This window comes from Rissa tridactyla, chromosome 7 (genome assembly GCF_028500815.1).
Source record: "Rissa tridactyla isolate bRisTri1 chromosome 7, bRisTri1.patW.cur.20221130, whole genome shotgun sequence".
NCBI classification, from domain to species: domain Eukaryota; kingdom Metazoa; phylum Chordata; class Aves; order Charadriiformes; family Laridae; genus Rissa; species Rissa tridactyla.
The window spans coordinates 36755999-36761444 of record NC_071472.1 but is presented as its reverse complement, the minus strand read 5'-3'; positions in this window follow the sequence as shown (position 1 = coordinate 36761444).

Sequence of the window (5446 nt, the reverse complement as noted above, 5' to 3'; positions counted from 1 at the left end):
TGTTTCTTGAACTGTATGGTACTGTTTCACTTACTGAAGTATCTTACTTTAAGCAATGGAGTTCGCAGCTTTGCTGTTAGAAATAAGAGATTGAATGTGTAGTTATATTTCCTCTTTCCTGTTGTGTGAGCTAGTACTACGGATAAGATGTTTCTTCAGTTTGTAACGTTAGCCAGTGCCCTGGTTAGTACCTGAGCAGCTTTCACGAGACGCGTATGGAACTTGTTAAAGGACAGCTTAAGGTTTGAACTGTACAGCTTGAGTGACAGAAGGTGCCAAGCAACAAGGCTTTAGAGATGCAGGAGATGTTCTGTTATTTCAACATCTGGCACGAGCAAAAGTTGTGCGTGGATCGCAGAAGCTCGTAAGCTTGCTGGTCTCTTCGATTGAAGTGAGAGGAAGGAAAAAGAACTTGCGAAGCAGCACGCTCTTTCAGTTGAGTCCAGAATTTATTTTGTAAACACTAATGTATTAAATTTGCTATAAATTAAAGGTATATAACAGTTATATTTTTGAGTTGTAAATACAGTACTTTGTGTCACCACCAGTTGGTTATCTCTAGAATGATATTTCAGTTTATAGTCCAACAGGCCATTTCAGTCTCAATAAGCTGGAAGCAATTTTTTTTACTGGTTTGCAGCTGTACGATTATTTTTTTTTTTTTCTTTTTTACCTGGGCGGGGAGGGGGGGGGAAGGTGGGAGGTACATTCCGAGATTGCACATACATTTGGTAATCGCAAATATTCAAGCATTGGTCTTTCCGTGACAAAGGTCTGGGTGGACTGCAAGTTGGCTAGCCTCTGGAGGCGCAGGTGAAGGCTTGCCCTCGTCTGCTCTGGAAGGGTTGCTAGATTCAGGGTACTCTGGATCAAAGGCCAGCCCTGCACATGATGCCTGTTCTTATTCACATGTTTATATTGTTGCTTACAAAATAAAATTCACCGTGAGAACTCTTCGGTTTCCCCGGGGTTTTTCCTTCTTTTTTTTTTTTTTTTTTTTTTTTTATTTATTGTGTTTTCTAAAAGCAGATGTTAATTTTCTGGGGATAAGGGAGGAGAGGGAGTAGCGCGAACTGCAGCCCTCACTGGAGGAAGCCTTTTCCTGCTCTTGCGGTTGAATCCGTGTTGATGGGTGGCCTTGGTACATGCGCAGCCTGCGGGGCTTCAGTGGGCCGAGGCAAAGAGGGAGGAACTAAAGCCCCGGCAGGGCCTACAGCATGGCTCTCTTATTCAGTGCCCTCTTGCTTTTGCGCGTGCTCATACTTGCACGAGAATCCGCACAAAGCAGCTCTGCTGGGAGGCGATACCGGGCAGTCACAAGTGGTCTTTGGGAACTGAGGAGACAAAGCATCGCTGCCCGGCCCTATGGCTGCCCTCCGCAGTTGTCTTTGGTGATCCACCGTGTTCTAATGTGCTTTCTAAATGGTGGCCCACATCTCCATGGTCAAGTGCTGAAGTGGTGTTGGAGGACAGAAACTGAATGGGAGGTGGGGTATAAAAAGCGAAGAGGAACAAACCAGGGAGCAAAAATATCAAAGAGAAGTTGGGGGGAACCCCGCCAAAAACCTTCAAGAATGCCCAGGCTGCGGAGATGACGTAGAAGTCAGGCATGATGCAAAGCAGAGGGGAGAATCCACTCAGCGCGATGGGATCAGAGCCTTCTCCCAGCCCAGAGGAGATTAAAACATGGGAAATGGGAACCAATGGCGTAATGTTTGCTGGGTCTTGTCTGCACTTCCAGTGTGATCTTCCCCTGTTCTGGGAGAGGAAACAGGAGGAGGAAGGAAGGTGCTAGGCACCGTTGGCTTGAAGGTGCAAGGAGGGAGCAGAACATGGCACAAGTTATTTATTGCACACGAGTATAAATGGAAAACCTTTAGATACTTGGGGTTTTTTTAACTTGATCTAGGCCAAGGAGCGACTGACTAAAGTTCAGTAAAAGCAGAGCGATGCTGGACGGGCATGGTCCTACCAGGGCCCGCAGTGCGCCAGGCCCACTGGATTGTGTCTCATCAAGGTGCTGTGGAGCCCAACGCGTCGAGCGGGGAAGCACTGTTGGGTTAAACAGCTGTTACAGAAGGGTCATTAAGGTTAATTTGAAATTTCAGGAGGTGTCTGTTTTCTCATACAGTCAAAAAAACTGGGTGTTGTTTAAATTTTTATTGCTGGCTACCTGCCTAAAGCTCCTGTGTCTTTTTTTCTAAATCAACAGTTTATATGAGGGTCAGCGGGGAAGGCACCCGCTTGTGGCCGTGCCTTTCCTCCTGGCGATGGCTTTGCCCGTGACAACAGCTGCAGAACTCATTTCCTCCACGTTTTCTTTTTAAAATACAGAAAACCCGCACACAAACACCAGTTTCAGACATGGTGATGAAACGTCTTCCAGCGGCCCCTAGTTAAAGCGCAAATGCTCATTACTGCAGTAATTGGGCTTTGGTAAGGCTTTGGCTGGGATCTGGGCTCCTGAGGCGGTGGGGAGAGCACACCGTGCTCGGGGCCCCCAGCTCCGCTCCTTCCCTTGAGCGCAGAGGGATTTTCCAGCTGAAAAGTCGGCAGCGTCCTGAGCACCTTCATGCTGGCCGCGGGTGGGCTGGGCTGTGGTTTCGGGGTGCCGGCTGGCAGGAGCGGGGGTGTCCGCTCCCCCAGCTATGCCTCCACCCAGGCTAGGAGTGGTCGGGCTGTGGAGCTCGCTGGCTGTCTCCTTAAGGAGGAAAATGAGGAGAAATGCCGTGAGGCTCTTTTCTGCTGTACAGAAGGGTTGAAAAGATGTTGTGCTGCAGTGATTCAGTGGGGAAAGGATAAATCCCTCACATACACCTACGCACCACCACGAGAAAGAACTCCGTGGGCAGAGAAGGAGCAGAACATGAAATATGAATTTCCTCGAGCTGCTCAGGAGGGATGGCTTTCCAGAGCCCTTCCTCCATTGGCTCTGCACTCCCTCTGCCCGGCTGCCCAGCTGTGCCCGGATGAAGGTCTGCCTGTGCCCAGGGAAGGCCCCCAGGCAGCCCCATCGCTTGCACCTGCAGCTTTGGTGGAGGGCAAGGTCCCTTCTCAAATGGTTTTGGGCTGCAGTTCCCACCCAAGGAGATGGGTCAAGGCTGGCCGCCCATCCCTGCACAAGCTGGCAGCTCCAGCAGGCAGCGGCCCCGGGGCTGAGGGAGGTGGTGGAGGTGGCCCCCACTATGGAAAAGCTTGGAAAGCCCTAACGTAGCCTACTGCCAAGTCTTTGGGTCATCAGGTGGTGCCCCAGACGAAACCAGGTGGTTTTGTTTTGGGTCATCAGGTGGTGCTCACTCCAAAAACATCCCTCCCGGCCCAGTCCATGATACTCCTGACTCCCTGTCCTTTGGGTAAGTCCACAAAGAATACCGCTCTTGGGTGGAGGGGTTGCTTGGGGCTGAAAAGGTTGGAGTGGAGATGCTGAAAAGGTTGATGAGCGCTTTTGCCCACTGAACAAAATATTTGGAGGTCTTCAAAGCGTGTCAGTCTGTGACGTGAACCATCTGTGACGGCCTCTGGCAGAGCGGGGCCGTGCAGAGCCTGGAGCACGTGTGGAGTCCCCCAGAGGAGCTGCCGTAGTGAAGGCAGTCGCTGCTGGTTCACGTAGGTTTAGTTTACATTGCACGGTTCTTACTTGATTTTGTTTGCTTTCTTAAATATTTTATATTACTTCTCAGTAAGTTGGAATTCCTCCTGTATCTTTAGAGCATGTGTGTATGCAGTTAATTTCCTGTTACCTTGGGGATTTCAGGCAGCTTCGTTCTCAGAGCTATTTAGAAAATTATTTAATCACCTTGGAAAATCCTATGTAGCCAAAAAATCCTGTGTTTACTTATTACTCGGTTGTAAATTGGAGGTGCAAAACATAGCAGTACTGGGTTGTAAAACTGCACATAAGCCTCCATTGAAATCCAGTGCCAAAAGTAAAAAAAAAAAAAAAAAAAAAAAAAAGAAAGTTAACTCTTTGCATGCACTGACACAAATGCAAATGAATTTTTTTCATCACAAGGTTGGGCAGGAATTTCCGAGATTTCTGCGGAGCCGAGTAACCCCAGAGGTTCAGGGTAGCTCATCGGTGACACACCGAGTCAGGACGTGATCGTATTTACGCGTTTTGAAACCCCGTAATGACTCACCCGTATGCCATTAAAAGTTTGCGCTTCATAAATGTGTGTTTGGCTGCTGAAAAGGGGCAGCGTCAAACACCCACGGGCTCTCGGGAAGGCAGCCCTTCCTCCCGCCCTTGCCTCCGACGGGCGGGCAGGGTACGGGGGCACGGGCACCGGGATGCCGCAGGGCAGGGGGGTGCAGGCACTGGGATGCCACTGGGCGGTGGGTGCTGCCTGTGCCCTTGGCCCACCTCCTGCTTATCCCCAAAAGGGGATTTGCGTGGACATGAAACCGCTGCCCAAGGGGCCCTTGGGTTCAGCATGTGAAGGTTCAGCGTCGCCGTGCTGTAAAAAGAAGCGCGAGGTGGTGCCCCCCCTAAACACAGAAATGCCAGGGGACACTCTTTACGTTGCACAATGACGGGTTAAAGCCACTGGTCTCTGTGCTTTGCGGCACAGTTTGCTTGACCCCGTGCGTGTGTAAGAACCACCTTGTTTTTAAGGAACAAAATCCATCTTTTTCCCTGTACACAACACGAACCTCCCCAGGTGGCTGGTGAGCCCCCAGCTGATTCCGGGAGGGGACACGGTCCCAGCCTGGGGGTGACGTTGCCGAGGGCTCTGGCTGGTTTTGGGGAGTGGTGTGGGCAGCCTCGGGGTCCGCCTGGCGCTCACTCAGGAGCTCATGCCTCGCCGGCGCGCAGAGCTGAGCTCAGCAGCATCCTTCCGTATCTCCCCTCCCTGGCTCGCTTCCAGCCTCTCCCGCGTGCGCCCGGTTATTACTGTAGCATCCAGCATGTTTTACTTCATATTCATCTCTTTTGCACATACCGGCCCACTCACATATTAGATCTGAATCTCTTTTTTTTTTTTTTTTTCCTCCTTTTTTTTTTTTTTTTTCTTTTTTTTTTTTTTTGCTTGTTGCTCGGCAAAGCGGTGAGGCACGACACGCCGCCTGTTGTGACACATCCTGACAGGTCTCGGCGGCACGGCGCGGTACGGCACGGAGCAGCCGTCTCCGCGGCGCCCAGGCTGCCTCACCGGCCGGACCCACCAGCTCCCGGCAGCAGGCCACCTTTGGGGAAGCGGAGGAGAATGTTGGATGCTGTGGATGGTGATGGCACCAAAGGCGTCTTGGCTTTTGATACACACCTCTTGCCAAAGCAGGGAGAAAGGCATGGAAAACCGCAGCCGTTTGGTACGCCCAAAGCCGTGCTGTCGTCTTCGTAGATAATATTCTGGCTTTTCTTTCTCATGGGGGATGGTGGCCACGTTAGCTGAAGATGACTCTGTAGGGCTGGCTGGGGCTGCGTAGGATTCCTTGCTGTATTGCT